The 24,676-nt window shown below is 36.9% G+C and overlaps 9 non-coding genes across 9 annotated transcripts; all 9 read left to right on the forward strand.

Moving 5' to 3' along the window:
* The first annotated feature begins 1,385 nt into the window (after nt 1-1,385).
* TRNAV-AAC (transfer RNA valine (anticodon AAC)) lies at nt 1,386-1,458 on the forward strand. Its single transcript has one exon. It is a non-coding gene; the product is annotated as a tRNA-Val (tRNA).
* Nucleotides 1,459-2,359: 901 nt separating this feature from the next.
* On the forward strand, nt 2,360-2,432 carry TRNAV-AAC (transfer RNA valine (anticodon AAC)). The gene has a single exon. It is a non-coding gene; the product is annotated as a tRNA-Val (tRNA).
* A 2,153-nt stretch (nt 2,433-4,585) lies between these two features.
* On the forward strand, nt 4,586-4,658 carry TRNAV-UAC (transfer RNA valine (anticodon UAC)). Its single transcript has one exon. It is a non-coding gene; the product is annotated as a tRNA-Val (tRNA).
* A 1,655-nt stretch (nt 4,659-6,313) lies between these two features.
* TRNAV-UAC (transfer RNA valine (anticodon UAC)) lies at nt 6,314-6,386 on the forward strand. The gene has a single exon. It is a non-coding gene; the product is annotated as a tRNA-Val (tRNA).
* Nucleotides 6,387-7,550: 1,164 nt separating this feature from the next.
* TRNAV-UAC (transfer RNA valine (anticodon UAC)) lies at nt 7,551-7,623 on the forward strand. Its single transcript has one exon. It is a non-coding gene; the product is annotated as a tRNA-Val (tRNA).
* Nucleotides 7,624-9,527: 1,904 nt separating this feature from the next.
* Nucleotides 9,528-9,600, forward strand: TRNAV-CAC (transfer RNA valine (anticodon CAC)). Its single transcript has one exon. It is a non-coding gene; the product is annotated as a tRNA-Val (tRNA).
* Nucleotides 9,601-16,245: 6,645 nt separating this feature from the next.
* On the forward strand, nt 16,246-16,318 carry TRNAV-AAC (transfer RNA valine (anticodon AAC)). Its single transcript has one exon. It is a non-coding gene; the product is annotated as a tRNA-Val (tRNA).
* Nucleotides 16,319-17,974: 1,656 nt separating this feature from the next.
* TRNAV-AAC (transfer RNA valine (anticodon AAC)) lies at nt 17,975-18,047 on the forward strand. Its single transcript has one exon. It is a non-coding gene; the product is annotated as a tRNA-Val (tRNA).
* Nucleotides 18,048-20,191: 2,144 nt separating this feature from the next.
* On the forward strand, nt 20,192-20,264 carry TRNAV-AAC (transfer RNA valine (anticodon AAC)). Its single transcript has one exon. It is a non-coding gene; the product is annotated as a tRNA-Val (tRNA).
* Nucleotides 20,265-24,676: the final 4,412 nt, after the last annotated feature.

Raw genomic sequence — 24,676 nt, forward strand, 5'->3', positions numbered from 1 at the left:
TGGGTTCAATACCCAGTGAAACCAATCTGTTTTCGGTGTTGAAGTAATTTCCTATCATCCTGTAAAGTATGAAATTTTTGGTTTCGTTGCCAAATGACAATACATTTTGGCTTCTATCACAAGGAGAACTACGATTTTGGGTTTCTTTTTTATTGAACATTTTAGCAGAAAAAATAATCCCATATTATAACAATCCTGTTTGTTTCAAAATTTATAGTTCCCATAAATACAAAAGCAAACGATTAAACTGTGTAGAAAAAAGTAACACATTCAATGTAAACTTCATTTTAAGCAATATCCCTTTGTAGGAATAAAACTGGTAAAATATGTAATAAAAATTGTAAATGTTTCATTACCAAAAACAATTTTCTTCAGCAATAAAAAGGCCCCGTCAGTTACAATTCTGCTCTGCTTGCCAATACACAGTAACTTTCCAGAAGGTTTCATAGTGTAGTAGTCATCACGTCTGCTTAACACTGGTTCAATCCCCAGTAAAAGCAATCTATCAAACTACAATATATGAAGTTCTTGGCTTTGTTGCCGAATGATGGGATGTTTTGGCTTCCATCATAACAGAACTAATAATTTTTTTCCCCTGGCGGTCAAAACTCGTTTTCAGTTTCCATTGCTTTGTAGGATTTCACAGGTTTCATAGTGTAGTGGTCATCACGTCTGCTTCACACGCAGAAGGTCCTGGGTTCAATCCCCAGTGAAACTAATCTGCTCTTAGTGTTGAAATAATACGCTATCCAACTACAATATATGAAGTTCTCGGCTTTGTTGCCGTATGACGGGATTTTTTGGCTTCCATCACAAACAGAACTACAAATTATTATTTTTTTTCCCCTGGCGGTCAAAACTCGTCTCTAAATGCCATTACTTTGCAGGATTTCAAAGGTTTCATAGTGTAGTGGTCATCACGTCTGCTTCACACGCAGAAAGTCCTGGGTTCAATCCCCAGTGAAACTAATCTGTTTTTGGTGTTGAAGTAATTTCCTATCGACTTGTAATATGTGAAATTCTTGGTTTCGTTGCCAAATGACAATACATTTTGGCTTCCATCACAAATAGAACTACGATTTTGGGTTTCTTTTTTATTGACCATTTTAGCATAAAACATAATCCCATATTATAAAAATCCTATTTGTTTCAAAATATATAGTTCCCATAAATGCAAAAGCAAAAGACCAAACTATGGAGAAAAAAGTAACACATTCAATATAAACTTCAATTTAAGCAAAATCCCTTTGTAGGAATAAAACTGGTAAAATATGTAATAATAATTGTAAATGTTTCATTAACCAAAAATACTTTCCTTCAGCAATAAAAAGGCCCCGTCAGTCACAATTCTGCTCTGCTAGCCAATACACAATAACTTATCGTCAGGTTTCATAGTGTAGTGGTCATCACGTCTGCTTAACACGCAGAAGGTCCTGGGTTCAATCCCCAGTGAAACCAATCTGCTCTTAGAGTTGAAATAATACGCTATCCAACTATATTGCATTGTTGCCGAATGATGGGATGTTTTGGCTTCCATCCCCAACAGAGCTACGAAATTGTTTTTTTTTTCCCTGGCGGTCAAAACTCATCTCTAATTGCCATTACTTTGCAGGCTTTCAAAGGTTTCATAGTTTAGTGGAAATCACGTCTGCTTTACACGCAGAAGGTCCTGGGTTCAATCCTTAGTGAAACCCATGTGTTCTTGGTGTTGAAATAATTCCCTATCAACCTGCAGTATATAAAGTTCTTGGCTTTATTGCTGAATAACGGGATGTTTTAGCTTCCATCACCAACAGAGCTACGAATTTGTTTTTTTTCCCCTGGCGGTCAAAACTCGTCTCTAATTGCCATTACTTTGCAGGTATTCAAAGGTTTCATAGTGTAGTGGTCATCAGATCTGCTACACACGCAGAAGGTCCTGGGGTCAATCTCCAGTGAAACCAATCTGTTTTTGGTGTTGAAGTAATTTCCTATCGACTTGTAATATGTGAAATTCTTGGTTTCGTTGCCAAATGACAATACATTTTGGCTTCCTTCACAAAGAGAACTACGATTTTGGGTTTCTTTTTTATTGACCATTTTAGCAGAAGACATAATCCCATATTATAAAAATCCTATTTGTTTCAAAATATATAGTTCCCATAAATACAAAAGCAAAAGACCAAACTATGGAGAAAAAAGTAACACATTCAATATAAACTTCAATTTAAGCAAAATCCCTTTGTAGGAATAAAATTGGTAAAATATGTAATAATAATTGTAAATGTTTCATTAACCAAAAATGCTTTCCTTCAGCAATAAAAAGGCCCCGTCAGTCACAATTCTGCTCTGCTAGCCAATACACAGTAACTTTTCATCAGGTTTCATAGTGTAGTGGTCATCACGTCTGCTTAACACGCAGAAGGTCCTGGGTTCAATCCCCAGTGAAACCAATCTGTTCTTAGAGTTGAAATAATACGCTATCCAACTACAATATATGAAGATCACGGCATTGTTGCCGAATGACGGTATGTTTTAGCTTCCATCACAAACAAAACTACAAATTATTTTTTTTTTTCCCCTGGCGGTCAAAACTCGTCTCTAAATGCCATTACTTTGCAGGATTTCACAGGTTTCATAGTGGAGTGGTCATAACGTCTACTTCACACACAGAAGGTCCTGGGTTCAATCCCCAGTAAAAACAAGCTGTTTTCGCTGTTGAAGTAATTTTATATCAACCTGTAACATATGAAATTCTTTGTTTTGTTGCCAACTGATAATATATTTTGGCTTCCATCACCAAGAGAACTACGATTTTGGGTTTCTTTTTTATTGACCATTTTAGCAGAAAACATAATCCCATATTATAAAAATCCTGTTTGTTTCAAAATATATAGTTCCTTTAAATACAAAAGCAAACAACTAAACTATGTGGAAAAAAGTAACATATTCAATGTAAACTTCCTTTTAAGCAAAATCCCTTTGTAGGAATAAAACTGGTAAAATATGTAATAAAAATTGTAAATGTTTCATTAACCAAAAATACTTTCCTTCAGCAATAAAAAGGCCCTGTTAGTCACAATTCTGCTCTGCTAGCCAATACACAGTAACTTTCCATCAGGTTTCATAGAGTAGTGGTCATCACGTCTGCTTAACACGCAGAAGGTCCTGAGTTCAATCCCCAGTAAAACAAATCTGTTCTTGGTGTTGAAATAATACTCAATTAAACTACAATATATGAAGTTCTTGGCTTTGTTGCCGAATGATGGGATGTTTTGGCTTCCATCCCCAACAGAGCTACGAATTTGTTTTTTTTTTCCATGGCGGTCAAAACTCGTCTCTAATTGCCATTACTTTGCAGGCTTTCAAAGGTTTCATAGTGTAGTGGAAATCACGTCTGCTTTACACTCGGAAGGTCCTGGGTTCAATCCCCAGTAAAACCAATCTGTTCTTGGTGTTGAAATAACACTCAATTAAACTACAATATATGAAGTTCTTGGCTTTGTTGCCGAATGATGGGATGTTTTGGCTTCCATCCCCAACAGAGCTACGAATTTGTTTTTTTTTTCCCTGGCGGTCAAAACTCGTCTCTAATTGCCATTACTTTGCAGGCTTTCAAAGGTTTCATAGTGTAGTGGAAATCACGTCTGCTTTACACTCGGAAGGTCCTGGGTTCAATCCCCAGTGAAACCCATGTGTTCTTGGTGTTGAAATTATCCCCTATCAACCTGCAGTATATAAAGTTCTTGGCATTGTTGCCGAATAATGGAATGTTTTAGCTTCCATCACCAACAGAGCTACTAATTTGTGTTTTTTCCCCTGGCGGTCAAAACTCGTCTCTAATTGCCATTACTTTGCAGGATTTCAAAGGTTTCATAGTGTAGTGGTCATCACGTCTGCTTCACACTCAGAAGGTCCGGGGTTCAATCCCCAGTAAACCAATCTGTTTTTGGTGTTGAAGTAATTTCCTATCGACTTGTAATATGTGAAATTCTTGGTTTCGTTGCCAAATGACAATACCTTTTGGCTTCCATCACAAAGAGAACTACGATTTTGGGTTTCTTTTTTATTGACCATTTTAGCAGAAAACATAATCCCAGATTATAAAAATCCTATTTGTTTCAAAATATATAGTTCCCATAAATACAAAAGCAAAAGACCAAACTATGGAGAAAAAAGTAACACATTCAATATAAACTTCAATTTAAGCAAAATCCCTTTGTAGGAATAAAACTGGTAAAATATGTAATAATAATTGTAAATGTTTCATTAACTAAAAATACTTTCCTTCAGCAATAAAAAGGCCCTGTCAGTCATAATTCTGCTCTGCTAGCCAATACACAGTAACTTTCCATCAGGTTTCATAGAGTAGTGGTCATCACGTCTGCTTAACACGCAGAAGGTCCTGCGTTCAATCCCCAGTAAAACCAAACTGTTCTTGGTGTTGAAAAATACTCAAGTAAACTACAATGTATGAAGTTCTTGGCTTTGTTGCCGAATGATGGGATGTTTTGGCTTCCATCCCCAACAGAGCTACGAATTTGTTTTTTTTTTCCCTGGCAGTCAAAACTCATCTCTAATTGCCATTACTTTGCAGGCTTTCTAAGGTTTCATAGTGTAGTGGAAATCACGTCTGCTTTACACGCAGAAGGTCCTGGGTTCAATCCCCAGTGAAACCCATGTGTTCTTGGTGTTGAAATAATCCCCTATCAACCTGCAGTATATAAAGTTCTTGGCTTTATTGCCGAATAACGGGATGTTTTAGCTTCCATCACCAACAGAGCTACGAATTTGTTTTTTTTCCCCTGGCGGTCAAAACTCGTCTTTAATTGCCATTACTTTGCAGGATTTCAAAGGTTTCATAGTGTAGTGGTCATCACGTCTGCTTCACACGCAGAAGGTCCTGGGTTCAATCCCCAGTGAAACTAATCTGTTTTTGGTGTTGAAGTAATTTCCTATCGACTTGTAATATGTGAAATTCTTGGTTTCGTTGCCAAATGACAATACATTTTGGCTTCCATCACAAAGAGAACTACGATTTTGGGTTTCTTTTTTATTGACCATTTTAGTAGAAAACATAATCCCATATTATAAAAATCCTATTTGTTTCAAAATATATAGTTCCCATAAATACAAAAGCAAAAGACCAAACTATGGAGAAAAAAGTAACACATTCAATATAAACTTCAATTTAAGCAAAATCCATTTGTAGGAATAAAACTGGTAAAATATGTAATAATAATTGTAAATGTTTCATTAACCAACAATACTTTCCTTCAGCAATAAAAAGGCCCCGTCAGTCACAATTCTGCTCTGCTAGTCAATACACAGTAACTTTTCGTCAGGTTTCATAATGTAGTGGTCATCACGTCTGCTTAACACGCAGAAAGTCCTGGGTTCAATCCCCAGTGAAACCAATCTGTTCTTAGTGTTGAAATAATTTTCTATCCAACTACAATATATGAAGTTCTCGGCATTGTTGCCGAATGATGGTATGTTTTGGCTTCCATCACAAACAGAACTACAAATTATTTTTTTTTTTTCCCCTGGCGGTCAAAACTCGTCTCTAAATGCCATTACTTTGCAGGATTTCACAGGTTTCATAGTGGAGTGGTCATCACGTCTACTTCACACGCAGAAGGTCCTGGGTTCAATCCCCAGTAAATCAAGCTGTTTTCGCTGTTGAAGTAATTTGCTATCAACATGTAATATATGAAATTCTTTGTTTTGTTGCCAACTGATAATTTATTTTGGCTTCCCTCACCAAGAGAACTACAATTTTGGGTTTCTTTTTTATTGACCATTTTAGCAGAAAACATAATCCCATATTATAAAAATCCTGTTTGTTTCAAAATGTATAGTTCCTTTAAATACAAAAGCAAACAACTAAACTATGTGGAAAAAAGTAACACATTCAATGTAAACTTCCTTTTAAGCAAAATCCCTTTGTAGGAATAAAACTGGTAAAATATGTTATAAAAATTGTAAATGTTTCATTAACCAAAAATACTTTCCTTCAGCAATAAAAAGGCCCCGTCAGTCACAATTCTGCTCTGCTAGCCAATACACAGTAACTTTCCATCAGGTTTCATAGAGTAGTGGTCATCACGTCTGCTTAACATGCAGCAGGTCCTGCGTTCAGTCCCCAGTAAAACCAATCTGTTCTTGGTGTTGAAATAATACTCAATTAAACTACAATATATGAAGTTTTTGGCTTTGTTGCCGAATGATGGGATGTTTTGGCTTCCATCCCCAACAGAGCTACGAATTTGTTTTTTTTTTCCCTGGCGGTCAAAACTCGTCTCTAATTGCCAATACTTTGCAGGATTTCAAAGGTTTCATAGTGTAGTGGTCATCACGTCTGCTTTACACGCAGAAGGTCCTGGGTTCAATCCCCAGTGAAACCCACGTGTTCTTGGTGTTGAAATAATCCCCTATCAACCTGCAGTATATAAAGTTCTTGGCTTTGTTGCCGAATAACGGGATGTTTTAGCTTCCATCACCAACAGAGCTACGAATTTGGTTTTTTTTCCCTGGCGGTCAAAACTTGTCTCTAATTGCCATTACTTTGCAAGATTTCAAATGTTTCAAAGTGTAGTGGTCATCACATCTGCTTCACACGCAGAAGGTCCTGGGTTCAATCCCCAGTGAAACCAATCTATTCTTAGTGTTGAAATAATACGCTATCCAACTACAATATATGAAGTTCTCGGCTTTGTTGCCGTATGACGGGATTTTTTGGCTTCCATCACAAACAGAACTACAAATTATTATTTTTTTTCCCCTGGCGGTCAAAACTCGTCTCTAAATGCCATTACTTTGCAGGATTTCGCAAGTTTCATAGTGGAGTCGTCATCACGTCTACTTCACACGCAGAAGGTCCTGGGTTCAATCCCCAGTAAAAACAAGCCGTTTGCGCTGTTGAAGTAATTTGCTATCAACCTGTAACATATGAAATTCTTTCTTTTGTTGCCAACTGATAATATATTTTGGCTTCCATCACCAAGAGAACTACGATTTTGGGTTTCTTTTTTATTGACCATTTTAGCAGAAAACATAATCCCATATTATAAAAATCCTGTTTGTTTCAAAATATATAGTTCCTTTAAATACAAAAGCAAACAACTAAACTATGTGGAAAAAAGTAACACATTAAATGTAAACTTCCTTTTAAGTAAAATTTCTTTGTAGGAATAAAACTGGTAAAATATGTAATAAAAATTGTAAATGTTTCATTAACAAAAAATACTTTCTTCAGCAATAAAAAGGCCCCGTCAGTCACAATTCTGCTCTGCTAGCCAATACACAGTAACTTTCCATCAGGTTTCATAGAGTAGTGGTCATCACGTCTGCTTAACGCGCTGAAGGTCCTGCATTCATTCCCCAGTAAAACCAATCTGTTCTTGGTGTTGAAATAATACTCAATTAAACTACAATATATGAAGTTCTTGGCTTTGTTGCCGAATGATGGGATGTTTTGGCTTCCATCCCGAACAGAGCTACGAATTTGTTTTTTTTTTCCCTGGCGGTCAAATTCGTCTCTAATTACCATTACTTTGCAGGCTTTCAAAGGTTTCATAGTGTAGTGGAAATCACGTCTGCTTTACACGCAGAAGGTCCTGGGTTCAATCCCCAGTGAAACCCATGTGTTCTTGGTGTTGAAATAATTCCCTATCAACCTGCAGTATATAAAGTTCTTGGCTTTGTTGCAGAATAACGGGATGTTTTAGCTTCCATCACCAACAGAGCTACGAATTTGTTTTTTTTTCCCCTGGCAGTCAAAACTCGTCTCTAATTGCCATTACTTTGCAGAATTTCAAAGGTTTCATAGTGTAGAGGTCATCACGTCTGCTTCACACGCAGAAGGTCCTGGGTTCAATCCCCAGTGAAACCAATCTGTTTTTGGTGTTGAAGTAATTTCCTATCGACTTGTAATATGTGAAATTCTTGGTTTCGTTGCCAAATGACAATACATTTTGGCTTCCATCACAAAGAGAACTACGATTTTGGGTTTCTTTTTTATTGACCATTTTAGCAGAAAACATAATCCCATATTATAAAAATCCTATTTGTTTCAAAATATATAGTTCCCATAAATACAAAAGCAAAAGACCAAACTATGGAGAAAAATGTAACACATTCAATATAAACTTCAATTTAAGCAAAATCCCTTTGTAGGAATAAAACTGGTAAAATATGTAATAAAAATTGTAAATGTTTCATTAACCAAAAATACTTTCCTTCAGCAATAAAAAGGCCCTGTCAGTCACAATTCTGCTCTGCTAGCCAATACACAGTAACTTTTCGTCAGGTTTCATAGTGTAGTGGTCATCATTTCTGCTTAACACGCAGAAGGTCCTGGGTTTAATCTCCATTGAAACCAATCTGTTCTTAGTGTTGAAATAATACGCTATCCAACTCCAATATATGAAGTTCTCGGCTTTGTTGCCGAATGACGGGATTTTTTGGCTTCCATCACAAACAGAACTACAATTTATTTTTTTTTTCCCCTGGCGGTCAAAACTCGTCTCTAATTGCCATTACTTTGCAGGATTTCACAGGTTTCATAGTGGAGTGGTCATCACGTCTACTTCACATGCAGAAGGTTCTGGGTTCAATCCCCAGTAAAAACAAGCCGTTTTCCCTGTTGAAGTAATTTGCTATCAACCTGTAATATATGAAATTCTTGGTTTTGTTGCCAACTGATAATATATTTTGGCTTCCCTCACCTAGAGAACTACGATTTTTGGTTTCTTTTTTATTGACCATTTTAGCAGAAAACATAATCCCATATTATAAAAATCCTGTTTGTTTCAAAATATATAGTTCCTTTAAATACAAAAGCAAACAACTAAACTATGTGGAAAAAAGTAACACATTCAATGTAAACTTCCTTTTAAGCAAAATTCCTTTGTAGGAAAAAAACTGGTAAAATATGTAATAAAAATTGTAAATGTTTCATTAACCAAAAATACTTTCCTTCAGCAATAAAAAGGCCCCGTCAGTCACAATTCTGCTCTGCTAGCCAATACACAGTAACTTTCCATCAGGTTTCATAGAGTAGTGGTCATCACGTCTGCTTAACACGCAGAAGGTCCTGCGTTCAATCCCCAGTAAAACCAATCTGTTCTTGGTGTTGAAATAATACTCAATTAAACTACTATATATGAAGTTCTTGGCTTTGTTGCCGAATGATGGGATGTTTTGGCTTCCATCCCCAACAGAGCTACGAATTTTTTTTTTTTTCCCCTGGCGGTCAAAACTCATCTCTAATTGCCATTACTTTGCAGGCTTTCAACGGTTTCATAGTGTAGTGGAAATCACGTCTGCTTTACACACAGAAGGTCCTGGGTTCAATCCCCAGTGAAACCCATGTGTTCTTGGTGTTGAAATAATCCCCTATCAACATGCAGTATATAAATTTCTTGGCTTTGTTGCCGAATAACGGGATGTTTTAGCTTCCATCACCAACAGAGCTACGAATTTGTTTTTTTTCCCCTGGCAGTCAAAACTCATCTCTAATTGCCATTACTTTGCAGGATTTCAAAGGTTTCATAGTGTAGTGGTCATCACGTCTGCTTCACACGCAGAAGGTCCTGGGTTCAATCCCCAGTGAAACCAATCTGTTTTTGGTGTTGAAGTAATTTCCTATCGACTTGTAATATGTGAAATTCTTGGTTTTGTTGCCAAATGACAATACATTTTGGCTTCCATCACAAAGAGAATTACGATTTTGGGTTTCTTTTTTATTGACAATTTTAGCAGAAAACATAATCCCATATTATAAAAATCCTATTTGTTTCAAAATATATAGTTCCCATAAATACAAAAGCAAAAGACCAAACTATGGAGAAAAAAGTAACACATTCAATATAAACTTCAATTTAAGCAAAATCCCTTTGTAGGAATAAAACTGGTAAAATATGTAATAATAATTGTAAATGTTTCATTAACCAAAAATACTTTCCTTCAGCAATAAAAAGGCCCCGTCAGTCACAATTCTGCTCTGCTAGCCAATACACAGTAACTTTTTGTCAGGTTTCATAGTGTAGTGGCCATCACGTCTGCTTAACATGCAGAAGGTCCTGGGTTCAATCCCCAGTGAAACCTATCTGTTCTTAGTGTTGAAATAATACGCTATCCAGCTACAATATATGACGTTCTCGTCTTTGTTGCCGAATGACGGGATGTTTTGGCTTCCATCACAAACAGAACTACAAATTATTTTTTTTTTCCCCTGGCGGTCAAAACTCGTCTCTAAATGCCATTACTTTGCAGGATTTCACAGGTTTCATAGTGGGGTCGTCATCACGTCTGCTTCACATGCAGAAGGTCCTGGGTTCAATCCCCATTAAAAACAAGCCGTTATCGCTGTTGAAGTAATTTGCTATCAACCTGTAATATTTGAAATTCTTGGTTTTGTTGCCAACTGATAATATATTTTGGCTTCCATCACCAAGAGAACTTCGATTTTGGGTTTCTTTTTTATTGACCATTTTAGCAGAAAACATAATCCCATATTATAAAAATCCTGTTTGCTTCAAAATATATAGTTCCTTTAAATACAAAAGCAAACGACTAAACTATGTAGAAAAAAGTAACACATTCATTGTAAACTTCCATTTAAGCAAAATTCCTTAGTAGGAATAAAACTGGTAAAATATGTAATAACAATTGTAAATGTTTCATTAACCAAAAATACTTTCCTTCAGCAATAAAAAGGCCCCGTCAGTCACAATTCTGCTCTGCTAGCCAATACACAGTAACTTTCCATCAGGTTTCATAGAGTAGTGGTCATCACGTCTGCTTAACACGCAGAAGGTCCTGTGTTCAATCCCCAGTGAAACCAATCTGTTCTTAGTGTTGAAATAATACCCAATTAAACTACAATATATGAAGTTCTTGGCTTTGTTGCCGAATGATGGGATGTTTTGGCTTCCATCACCAACAGAGCTACGAATTTGTTTGTTTTTTTTTCCCTGGCGGTCAAAACTCGTCTCTAATTGCCATTACTTTGCAGGCTTTCAAAGGTTTCATAGTGTAGTGGAAATCACGTCTGCTTTACACGCAGAAGCCCCTGGGTTCAATCCCCAGTGAAACCCATGTGTTCTTGGTGTTGAAATAATATCCTATCAACCTGCAATCTATAAAGTTCTTGGCTTTGTTGCCGAATAACGGGATGTTTTAGCTTCCATCACCAATAGAGCTACAAATTTGTTTTTTTTCCCCTGGCGGTCAAAACTCGTCTGTAATTGCCGTTACTTTGCAGGTTTTCAAAGGTTTCATAGTGTAGTTTTCATCACGTCTGCTTCACACGCAGAAGGCAACTGGGTTCAATCCCCAGTAAAAACAAGCCGTTTTCGCTGTTGAATTAATATGCTATACACCTGTAATATATGAAATTCTTGGTTTTGTTGCCAACTGATAATATATTTTGGCTTCCATCACCAAAAGAACTACGATTTTGGGTTTCATTTTTATTGACCATTTTAGCAGAAAACATAATCTTATATTATAAAAATCCTGTTTGTTTCAAAATATATAGTTCCTTTAAATACAAAAGCAAACGACTAAACTATGTAGAAAAAAGTAACACATTCAATGTAAACTTCCATTTAAGCAAAATCCCTTTGTAGGAATAAAACTGGTAAAATATGTAATAAAAATTGTAAATGTTTCATTAACCAAAAATACTTTCCTTCAGCAAAAAAAAGGCCCGTCAGTCACAATTCTGCTCTGCTAGCCAATACACAGTAACTTTACATCAGGTTTCATAGAGTAGTGGTTATCACGTCTGCTTAACACGCTGAAGGTCCTGTGTTCAATCCCCAGTAAAACCAATCTGTTCTTGGTGTTGAAATAATACCCAATTAAACTACAATATATGAAATTCTTGGCTTTGTTGCCGAATGATTGGATGTTTTGGCTTCCATCACCAACAGAGCTACGAATTTGTTTCTTTTTTCCCCTGGCGGTCAAAACTCGTCTCTAACTGCCATTACTTTGCAGGATTTCAAAGGTTTCATAGTGTAGTAGAAATCACATCTGCTTTACACGCAGACGGTCCTGGGTTCAATCCCCAGTGAAACCCATGTGTTCTTGGTGTTGAAATAATCCCCTATCAACCTGCAGTATATAAAGTTCTTGGCTTTGTTGCCGAATAACGGGATGTTTTAGCTTCCATCACCAACAGAGCTACGAATTTGTTTTTTTTCCCCTGGCGGTCAAAACTCGACTCTAATTGCCATTACTTTGCAAGATTTCAAAGGTTTCATAGTGTAGTGGAAATTACTTCTGCTTTACACGCAGTAGGTCCTGGGTTCAATCCCCAGTAAAACCAATCTGTTCTTGGTGTTGAAATAATACTCAATTAAACTACAATATATGAAGTTCTAGGCTTTGTTGCCGAATGATGGGATGTTTTGGCTTCCATCCCCAAAAGAGCTACGAATTTGTTTTTTTTTTTCCTGGCGGTCAAAACTCGTCTCTAATTGCCATTACTTTGCAGGCTTTCAAAGGTTTCATAGTGTAGTGGAAATCACATCTGCTTTACACCCAGAAGATCCTGGGTTCAATCCCCAGTGAAACCAATCTGTTTTTGGTGTTGAAGTAATTTCCTATCGACTTGTAATATGTGAAATTCTTAGTTTCGTTGCCAAATGACAATACATTTTGGCTTCCATCACAAAGAGAACTACGATTTTGGGTTTCTTTTTTATTGACCATTTTAGCAGAAAACATAATCCCATATTATAAAAATCCTATTTGTTTCAAAATATATAGTTCCCATAAATACAAAAGCAAAAGACCAAACTATGGAGAAAAAAGTAACACATTAAATATAAACTTCAATTTAAGCAAAATCCCTTTCTAGGAATAAAACTGGTAAAATATGTAATAATAATTGTAAATGTTTCATTAACCAAAAATACTTTCCTTCAGCAATAAAAAGGCCCCGTCAGTCACAATTCTGCTCTGCTAGCCAATACGATTTTGGGTTTCTTTTTTATTGACAATTTTAGCAGAAAACATAATCCCATATTATAAAAATCCTATTTGTTTCAAAATATATAGTTCCCATAAATACAAAAGCAAAAGACCAAACTATGGAGAAAAAAGTAACACATTCAATATAAACTTCAATTTAAGCAAAATCCCTTTGTAGGAATAAAACTGGTAAAATATGTAATAATAATTGTAAATGTTTCATTAACCAAAAATACTTTCCTTCAGCAATAAAAAGGCCCCGTCAGTCACAATTCTGCTCTGCTAGCCAATACACAGTAACTTTTTGTCAGGTTTCATAGTGTAGTGGCCATCACGTCTGCTTAACATGCAGAAGGTCCTGGGTTCAATCCCCAGTGAAACCTATCTGTTCTTAGTGTTGAAATAATACGCTATCCAGCTACAATATATGACGTTCTCGTCTTTGTTGCCGAATGACGGGATGTTTTGGCTTCCATCACAAACAGAACTACAAATTATTTTTTTTTTCCCCTGGCGGTCAAAACTCGTCTCTAAATGCCATTACTTTGCAGGATTTCACAGGTTTCATAGTGGGGTCGTCATCACGTCTGCTTCACATGCAGAAGGTCCTGGGTTCAATCCCCATTAAAAACAAGCCGTTATCGCTGTTGAAGTAATTTGCTATCAACCTGTAATATTTGAAATTCTTGGTTTTGTTGCCAACTGATAATATATTTTGGCTTCCATCACCAAGAGAACTACGATTTTGGGTTTCTTTTTTATTGACCATTTTAGCAGAAAACATAATCCCATATTATAAAAATCCTGTTTGTTTCAAAATATATAGTTCCTTTAAATACAAAAGCAAACGACTAAACTATGTAGAAAAAAGTAACACATTCATTGTAAACTTCCATTTAAGCAAAATTCCTTAGTAGGAATAAAACTGGTAAAATATGTAATAACAATTGTAAATGTTTCATTAACCAAAAATACTTTCCTTCAGCAATAAAAAGGCCCCGTCAGTCACAATTCTGCTCTGCTAGCCAATACACAGTAACTTTCCATCAGGTTTCATAGAGTAGTGGTCATCACGTCTGCTTAACACGCAGAAGGTCCTGTGTTCAATCCCCAGTGAAACCAATCTGTTCTTAGTGTTGAAATAATACCCAATTAAACTACAATATATGAAGTTCTTGGCTTTGTTGCCGAATGATGGGATGTTTTGGCTTCCATCACCAACAGAGCTACGAATTTGTTTGTTTTTTTTTCCCTGGCGGTCAAAACTCGTCTCTAATTGCCATTACTTTGCAGGCTTTCAAAGGTTTCATAGTGTAGTGGAAATCACGTCTGCTTTACACGCAGAAGCCCCTGGGTTCAATCCCCAGTGAAACCCATGTGTTCTTGGTGTTGAAATAATATCCTATCAACCTGCAATCTATAAAGTTCTTGGCTTTGTTGCCGAATAACGGGATGTTTTAGCTTCCATCACCAATAGAGCTACAAATTTGTTTTTTTTCCCCTGGCGGTCAAAACTCGTCTGTAATTGCCGTTACTTTGCAGGTTTTCAAAGGTTTCATAGTGTAGTTTTCATCACGTCTGCTTCACACGCAGAAGGCAACTGGGTTCAATCCCCAGTAAAAACAAGCCGTTTTCGCTGTTGAATTAATATGCTATACACCTGTAATATATGAAATTCTTGGTTTTGTTGCCAACTGATAATATATTTTGGCTTCCATCACCAAAAGAACTACGATTTTGGGTTTCATTTTTATTGACCATTTTAGCAGAAAACATAATCTTATATTATAAAAATCCTGTTTGTTTCAAAATATATAGTTCCTTTAAATACAAAAGCAAACGACTAAACTATGTAGAAAAAAGTAACACATTCAATGTAAACTTCCATTTAAGCAAAATCCCTTTGTAGGAATAAAACTGGTAAAATATGTAATAAAAATTGTAAATGTTTCATTAACCAAAAATACTTTCCTTCAGCAAAAAAAAGGCCCGTCAGTCACAATTCTGCTCTGCTAGCCAATACACAGTAACTTTACATCAGGTTTCATAGAGTAGTGGTTATCACGTCTGCTTAACACGCTGAAGGTCCTGTGTTCAATCCCCAGTAAAACCAATCTGTTCTTGGTGTTGAAATAATACCCAATTAAACTACAATATATGAAATTCTTGGCTTTGTTGCCGAATGATTGGATGTTTTGGCTTCCATCACCAACAGAGCTACGAATTTGTTTCTTTTTTCCCCTGGCGGTCAAAACTCGTCTCTAACTGCCATTACTTTGCAGGATTTCAAAGGTTTCATAGTGTAGTAGAAATCACATCTGCTTTACACGCAGACGGTCCTGGGTTCAATCCCCAGTGAAACCCATGTGTTCTTGGTGTTGAAATAATCCCCTATCAACCTGCAGTATATAAAGTTCTTGGCTTTGTTGCCGAATAACGGGATGTTTTAGCTTCCATCACCAACAGAGCTACGAATTTGTTTTTTTTCCCCTGGCGGTCAAAACTCGACTCTAATTGCCATTACTTTGCAAGATTTCAAAGGTTTCATAGTGTAGTGGAAATTACTTCTGCTTTACACGCAGTAGGTCCTGGGTTCAATCCCCAGTAAAACCAATCTGTTCTTGGTGTTGAAATAATACTCAATTAAACTACAATATATGAAGTTCTAGGCTTTGTTGCCGAATGATGGGATGTTTTGGCTTCCATCCCCAAAAGAGCTACGAATTTGTTTTTTTTTTTCCTGGCGGTCAAAACTCGTCTCTAATTGCCATTACTTTGCAGGCTTTCAAAGGTTTCATAGTGTAGTGGAAATCACATCTGCTTTACACCCAGAAGATCCTGGGTTCAATCCCCAGTGAAACCAATCTGTTTTTGGTGTTGAAGTAATTTCCTATCGACTTGTAATATGTGAAATTCTTAGTTTCGTTGCCAAATGACAATACATTTTGGCTTCCATCACAAAGAGAACTACGATTTTGGGTTTCTTTTTTATTGACCATTTTAGCAGAAAACATAATCCCATATTATAAAAATCCTATTTGTTTCAAAATATATAGTTCCCATAAATACAAAAGCAAAAGACCAAACTATGGAGAAAAAAGTAACACATTAAATATAAACTTCAATTTAAGCAAAATCCCTTTCTAGGAATAAAACTGGTAAAATATGTAATAATAATTGTAAATGTTTCATTAACCAAAAATACTTTCCTTCAGCAATAAAAAGGCCCCGTCAGTCACAATTCTGCTCTGCTAGCCAATACACAGTAACTTTTCGTCAGGTTTCATAGTGTAGTGGTCATCACGTCTGCTTAACACGCAGAAGGTCCTGGGTTCAATCCCCAGTGAAACCAATCTGTTCTTAGTGTTGAAATAATACGCTATCCAACTACAATATATGAATTTCTCGGCATTGTTGCCGAATGACGGTATGTTTTGGCTTCCATCACAAACAGAACTACAAATTATTTTTTTTTTTTTCCCCTGGCTGTCAAAACTCGTCTCTAATTGCCATTACTTTGCAGGATTTCACAGGTTTCATAGTGGAGTGGTCATCACGTCTACTTCACATGCAGAAGGTTCTGGGTTCAATCCCCAGTAAAAACAAGCCGTTTTCCCTGTTGAAGTAATTTGCTATCAACCTGTAATATATGAAATTCTTGGTTTTGTTGCCAACTGATAATATATTTTGGCTTCCCTCACCAAGAGAACTACGATTTTGGGTTTCTTTTTTATTGACCATTTTAGCAGAAAACATAATCCCATATTATAAAAATCCTGTTTGTTTCAAAATATATAGTTAATTTAAATACAAAAGCAAACAACTAAACTATGTGGAAAAAAGTAACACATTCAATGTAAACTTCCTTTTAAGCAAAATCCCTTTGTAGGAATAAAACTGGTAAAATATGTAATAAAAATTGTAAATGTTTCATTAACCAAAAATACTTTCCTTCAGCAATAAAAAAGCCCCGTCAGTCACAATTCTGCTCTGCTAGCCAATACACAGTAACTTTCCATCAGGTTTCATAGAGTAGTGGTCATCACGTCTGCTTAACACGCAGAAGGTCCTGCGTTAAATCCCCAGTAAAACCAATCTGTTCTTGGTGTTGAAATAATACTCAATTAAACTACTATATATGAAGTTCTTGGCTTTGTTGCCGAATGATGGGATGTTTTGGCTTCCATCCCCAACAGAGCTACGAATTTGTTTTTTTTCCCCTGGCGGTCAAAACTCATCTCTAATTGCCATTACTTTGCAGGCTTTCAACGGTTTCATAGTGTAGTGGAAATCGCGTCTGCTTTACACACAGAAGGTCCTGGGTTCAATCCCCAGTGAAACCCATGTGTTCTTGGTGTTGAAATAATCCCCTATCAACCTGCAGTATATAAATTTCTTGGCTTTGTTGCCGAATAACGGGATGTTTTAGCTTCCATCACCAACAGAGCTACGAATTTGTTTTTTTTCCCCTGGCGTTCAAAACTCGTCTCTAATTGCCATTACTTTGCAGGATTTCAAAGGTTTCATAGTGTAGTGGTCATCATGTCTGCATCACATGCAGAAGTTCCTGGGTTCAATCTCCAGTGAAACCAATCTGTTTTTGGTGTTGAAGTAATTTCCTATCGACTTGTAATATGTGAAATTCTTGGTTTCGTTGCCAAATGACAATACATTTTGGCTTCAATCACAAAGAGAACTACGATTTTGGGTTTCTTTTTTATTGACCATTTTAGCAGAAAACATAATCCCATATTATAAAAATCCTATTTGTTTCAAAATATATAGTTCCCATAAATACAAAAGCAAAAGACCAAACTATGGAGAAAAAAGTAACACATTCAATATAAACTTCAATTTAAGCAAAATCCCTTTGTAGGAATAAAACTGGTAAAATATGTAATAAAAATTGTAAATGTTTCATTAACCAAAAATACTTTCCTTCAGCAATAAAATGGCCCCGTCAGTCACAATTCTGCTCTGCTAGCCAATACACAGTAAATTTTTGTCAGGTTTCATAGTGTAGTGGTCATCACGTCTGCTTAACACGCAGAAGGTCCTGGGTTCAATCCCCGGTGAAACCAATCTGTTCTTAGTGTAGAAATAATACGCTATCCAGCTACAATATATGAAGTTCTCGGCATTGTTGCCGAATGACGGTGTGTTTTGGCTTCCATCACAAACAGAACTACAAATTATTTTTTTTTTCCCCTGGCGGTCAAAACTCGTCTCCAAATGCCATTACTTCGGAGGATTTCACAGGTTTCATAGTGGAGTGGTCATCACGTCTACTTCACACGCAGAAGGTCCTGGGTTCAATCCCCAATAAAAACAAGCTGTTTTCGCTGTTGTAGTAATTTGCTATCAACCTGTAATATATGAAATTCTTTGTTTTGTTGCCAACTGATAATATATTTTGGCCTCCCTCACCAAGAGAACTACGATTTTGGGTTTCTTTTTTATTGACCATTTTAGCAGAAAACATAATCCCATATTATAAAAATCCTGTTTGTTTCAAAATATATAGTTCCTTTAAATACAAAAGCAAACAACTAAACTATGTGGAAAAAAGTAACACATTTAATGTAAACTTCCTTTTAAGCAAAATCTTTTTGTAGGAATAAAACTGGTAAAATATGTAATAAAAATTGTAAATGTTTCATTAACCAAAAATACTTTCCTTCAGCAATAAAAAGGCCCTGTCAGTCACAATTCTGCTCTGCTAGCCAATACACAGTAACTTTTTGTCAGGTTTCATAGTGTAGTGGTCATCACGTTTGCTTAACACGCATAAGGTCCTGGGTTCAATCCCCAGTGAAACCAATCTGTTCTTAGTGTTGAAATAATACGCTATCCAACTACAATATATGAAGTTCTCGGCTTTGTTGTTTAATGACGGGATGTTTTGGCTTCCATCACAAACAGAACTACAAATTATTTTTTTTTTTCCCCTGGCGGTCAAAACTCGTCTCTAAATGCCATTACTTTGCAGGATTTCACAGGTTTCATAGTGGAGTCGTCATCACGTCTACTTCACACGCAGAAGGTCCTGGGTTCAATCCCCAGTAAAAACAAGCCGTTTTCGCTGTTGAAGTAATTTGCTATCAACCTGAAACATATGAAATTCTTTGTTTTGTTGCCAACTGATAATATATTTTGGCTTCCATCACCAAGAGAACTACGATTTCGGGTTTCTTTTTTATTGACCATTTTAGCAGAAAACATAATCCCATATTATAAAAATCCTGTTTGTTTCAAAATATATAGTTCCTTTAAATACAAAAGCAAACAACTAAACTATATGGAAAAAAGTAACACATTCAATGTAAACTTCCTTTTAAGCAAAATCCCTTTGTAGGAATAAAACTGGTAAAATATGTAATAAAAATTGAAAAGGTTTCATTAACCAAAAATACTTTCCTTCAGCAATAAAAAGGCCCCGTCAGTCACAATTCTGCTCTGCTAGCCAATACACAGTAACTTTCCATCAGGTTTCATAGAGTAGTGGTCATCACGTCTGCTTAACACGCAGAAGGTCCTGCGTTTAATCCCCAGTAGAACCAATCTGTTCTTGGTGTTGAAATAATCCCCTATCAACCTGCAGTATATAAAGTTCTTGGCTTTGTTGACGAATAACGGGATGTTTTAGCTTCCATCACCAACAGAGCTACGAATTATTTTTTTTTCCCCTGGCGGTCAAAACTCGTCTCTAATTGCCATTACTTTGCAGGATTTCAAAGGTTTCATATTGTAGTGGTCATCACGTCTGCTTCACACGCAGAAGGTCCTGGGTTCAATCCCCAGTGAAACCAATCTGTTTTTGGTGTTGAAGTAATTTCCTATCGACTTGTAATATGTGAAATTCTTGGTTTCGTTGCCAAATGACAATACATTTTGGCTTCCATCACAAAGAGAACTACGATTTTGGGTTTCTTTTTTATTGACCATTTTAGCAGAAAACATAATCCCATATTATAAAAATCCTATTTGTTTCAAAATATATAGTTCCCATAAATACAAAAGCATAAGACCAAACTATGGAGAAAAAAGTAACACATTCAATATAAACTTCAATTTAAGCAAAATCCCTTTGTAGGAATAAAACTGGTAAAATATGTAATAATAATTGTAAATGTTTCATTAACCAAAAATACTTTCCTTCAGCAATAAAAAGGCCCCGTCAGTCACAATTCTGCTCTGCTAGCCAATACACAGTAACTTTTCGTCAGGTTTCATAGTGTAGTGGTCATCACGTCTGTTTAACACGCAGAAGGTCCTGGGTTCAATCCCCAGTGAAACCAATCTGTTCTTAGTGTTGAAATAATACGCTATCCAACTACAATATATGAAGTTCTCGGCATTGTTGCCGAATGGCGGTGTGTTTTGGCTTCCATCACAAACAGAACTACAAATTATTTTTTTTTTTTTCCCCTGGCGGTCAAAACTCGTCTCTAAATGCCATTACTTCGGAGGATTTCACAGGTTTCATAGTGGCGTGGTCATCACGTCTACTTCATACGCAGAAGGTCCTGGGTTCAATCCCCAATAAAAACAAGCCGTTTTCGCTGTTGTAGTAATTTGCTATCAACCTGTAATATATGAAATTCTTGGTTTTGTTGCCAACTGATAATATATTTTGGCTTCCCTCACCAAGAGAACTACGATTTTGGGTTTCTTTTTTAATGACCATTTTAGCAGAAAACATAATCCCGTATTATAAAAATCCTGTTTGTTTCAAAATATATAGTTCCTTTAAATACAAAAGCAAACAACTAAACTATGTGGAAAAAAGTAACACATTTAATGTAAACTTCCTTTTAAGCAAAATCCCTTTGTAGGAATAAAACTGGTAAAATATGTAATAAAAATTGTAAATGTTTCATTAACCAAAAATACTTTCCTTCAGCAATAAAAAGGCCCCGTCAGTCACAATTCTGCTCTGCTAGCCAAATACACAGTAACTTTTCGTCAGGTTTCATAGTGTAGTGGTCATCACGTCTGCTTAACAGGCAGAAGGTCCTGGGTTCAATCCCCAGTGAAACCAATCTGTTCTTAGTGTTGAAATAATACGCTATCCAACTACAATATATGAAGTTCTCGGCATTGTTGCCCAATGGCGGTGTGTTTTGGCTTCCATCACAAACAGAACTACAAATTATTTTTTTTTTTTTTCCCCTGGCGGTCAAAACTCGTCTCTAAATGCCATTACTTCGGAGGATTTCACAGGTTTCATAGTGGCGTGGTCATCACGTCTACTTCATACGCAGAAGGTCCTGGGTTCAATCCCCAATAAAAACAAGCCGTTTTCGCTGTTGTAGTAATTTGCTATCAACCTGTAATATATGAAATTCTTGGTTTTGTTGCCAACTGATAATATATTTTGGCTTCCCTCACCAAGAGAACTACGATTTTGGGTTTCTTTTTTAATGACCATTTTAGCAGAAAACATAATCCCGTATTATAAAAATCCTGTTTGTTTCAAAATATATAGTTCCTTTAAATACAAAAGCAAACAACTAAACTATGTGGAAAAAAGTAACACATTTAATGTAAACTTCCTTTTAAGCAAAATCCCTTTGTAGGAATAAAACTGGTAAAATATGTAATAAAAATTTTAAATGTTTCATTAACCAAAAATACTTTCCTTCAGCAATAAAAAGGCCCCGTCAGTCACAATTCTGCTCTGCTAGCCAATACACAGTAACTTTTCGTCAGGTTTCATAGTGTAGTGGTCATCACGTCTGCTTAACAGGCAGAAGGTCCTGGGTTCAATCCCCAGTGAAACCAATCTGTTCTTAGTGTTGAAATAATACGCTATCCAACTACAATATATGAAGTTCTCGGCTTTGTTGTTGAATGACGGGATGTTTTGGCTTCCATCACAAACAGAACTACAAATTTATTTTTTTTTTTCCCCTGACGGTCAAAACTCGTCTCTAAATGCCATTACTTTGCAGGCTTTCAAAGGTTTCATAGTGTAGTGGAAATCACGTCTGCTTTACACGCAGAAGGTCCTGGGTAGAGTTGAGCGCGGTTCGTGGTTCGTGGTTCTCCAGTTCTAGGCTCGAGTGATTTTGGGGCCTGTTCTAGATTGAACTAGAACTCGAGCTTTTTGCAAAAGCTCGATAGTTCTAGAAACGTTCGAGAACGGTTTTAGCAGCAAAAAACCAGCTAAATCCTAGCTTGGTTTCTGCTGTAATAGTGTAAGTCACTCTGTGAATCACACTATTATGACATTTCAGTGTATAGTGTGCGTGAACAGCGCCTTCAGATCACTGCTGTTTCTATAATGGCGATTGCCATTTTTTTTTTTTTTTTCTTGTCTTCATTCCCTAAGCGCGCGCGTCTTGTGGGGCGGGCCAGCATGTCAGCCAATCCCAGACACACACACAGCTAAGTGGACTTTGAGCCAGAGAAGCAACGGCATGTGTGATAGGATGTCCATGTCACATGTCCCTGCATTATAAAACCGGACATTTTCTTCCAGGACGCCATTACCTGCCTTCTGCGTCTTTGGTGTCAGACATCACTGTCGCAGCTACGTCCTCCTGAGTCCTATCGCCGATACAGCTGTATGCGCTGCATACACAGCGTTAGACAGCTTAGGGAGAGCACTTTATAGCAGTCCTTTTAAGGGCTCAAACCGGCAGGGTCAGAGAGCCATAGGTGACAGGTCCCGAAAACAGCGCCAGCGTCTGTGTAGCCAAGGTCAGGGATTTCCTCCCTGCATTTCACCATTAGGAGGGAATAGAAAGGCAGGCTTCCATTCCTCTACTCAGAGCACCACAATCCTGCCACTGTACCCTCCTGTCCTCTGCACACTCCAACTCATTATAACTAAGCCATTATACTAGCAAACACTCAGTGTACCTAGTGGTATCCTAAACGTGGCTATTGGACTTTGCTATAGTCCCACTAGTGCAAAGACATTTGCAGAGCACGTCTGCCTGCATTGCACACTCCAACTTTTTTAAACTAAGCAATTTTACTAGCAAACACTCAGTGTACCTAGTGGCATCCTAAACGTGGCTATTGGACTTTGCTATAGTCCCACTAGTGCAAAGACATTTGCAGAGCACGTCTGCCTGCATTGCACACTCCAACTTTTTTAAACTAAGCCATTATACTAGCAAACACTCAGTGTACCTAGTGGCATCCTAAACGTGGCTATTGGACTTTGCTATAGTCCCACTAGTGCAAAGACATTTGCAGAGCACGTCTGCCTGCATTGCAGACTCCAACTCTTTTTAACTAAGCCATTATACTAGCAAACAGTCAGTGTACCTAGTGGCATCCTAAACGTGGCTATTGGACTTTGCTATAGTCCCACTAGTGCAAAGACATTTGCAGCACGTCTGCCTGCATTGCACACTCAAACTTTTTTAAACTAAGCCATTATACTAGCAAACACTCAGTGTACCTAGTGGCATCCTAAACGTGGCTATTGTACTTTTGTCTATTCACACTATTGGAACGATATTTGCAGCACGTCTGCCTGCATTGCACACTCAAACTTTTTTAAATTCAGCCATTATACTAGCACTCAGTGTACCTACTGGCATCCTAAACGTGGCTATTGTACTTTTGTCTATTCACACTATTGGAACGATATTTGCAGCACGTCTGCCTGCATTGCACACTCAAACTTTTTTAAACTCAGCTAATATACTAGCAAACACTCAGTGTACCTACTGGCATCCTAAACGTGGCTATTGTACTTTTGTCTATTCACACTATTGGAACGATATTTGCAGCACGTCTGCCTGCATTGCACACTCAAACTTTTTTAAATTCAGCCATTATACTAGCAAACACTCAGTGTACCTACTGGCATCCTAAACGTGGCTATTGTACTTTTGTCTATTCACACTATTGGAACGATATTTGCAGCACGTCTGCCTGCATTGCACACTCAAACTTTTTTAAATTCAGCCATTATACTAGCAAACACTCAGTGTACCTACTGGCATCCTAAACGTGGCTATTGTACTTTTGTCTATTCACACTATTGGAACGATATTTGCAGCACGTCTGCTGCATTGCACACTCAAACTTTTTTAAATTCAGCCATTATACTAGCAAACACTCAGTGTACCTACTGGCATCCTAAACGTGGCTATTGTACTTTTGTCTATTCACACTATTGGAACGATATTTGCAGCACGTCTGCCTGCATTGCACACTCAAACTTTTTTAAACTCAGCCATTATACTAGCAAACACTCAGTGTACCTAGTGGCATCCTAAATGTGGCTATTGGACTTTTGTCTATTCACACTATTGGAACGATATTTGCAGCACATCTGCCTGCATTGCACACTCAAACTTTTTTAAATTCAGCCATTATACTAGCAAACACTCAGTGTACCTACTGGCATCCTAAACGTGGCTATTGTACTTTTGTCTATTCACACTATTGGAATGATATTTGCAGCACGTCTGCCTGCATTGCACACTCAAACTTTTTTAAATTCAGCCATTATACTAGCAAACACTCAGTGTACCTACTGGCATCCTAAACGTGGCTATTGTACTTTTTTCTATTCACACTATTGGAACGATATTTGCAGCACGTCTGCCTGCATTGCACACTCAAACTTTTTTAAACTCAGCCATTATACTAGCAAACACTCAGTGTACCTACTGGCATCCTAAACGTGGCTATTGTACTTTTGTCTATTCACACTATTGGAACGATATTTGCAGCACGTCTG

The sequence above is a fragment of the Anomaloglossus baeobatrachus genome, chromosome 2 (genome assembly GCF_048569485.1).
Source record: "Anomaloglossus baeobatrachus isolate aAnoBae1 chromosome 2, aAnoBae1.hap1, whole genome shotgun sequence".
NCBI lineage: Eukaryota > Metazoa > Chordata > Amphibia > Anura > Aromobatidae > Anomaloglossus > Anomaloglossus baeobatrachus.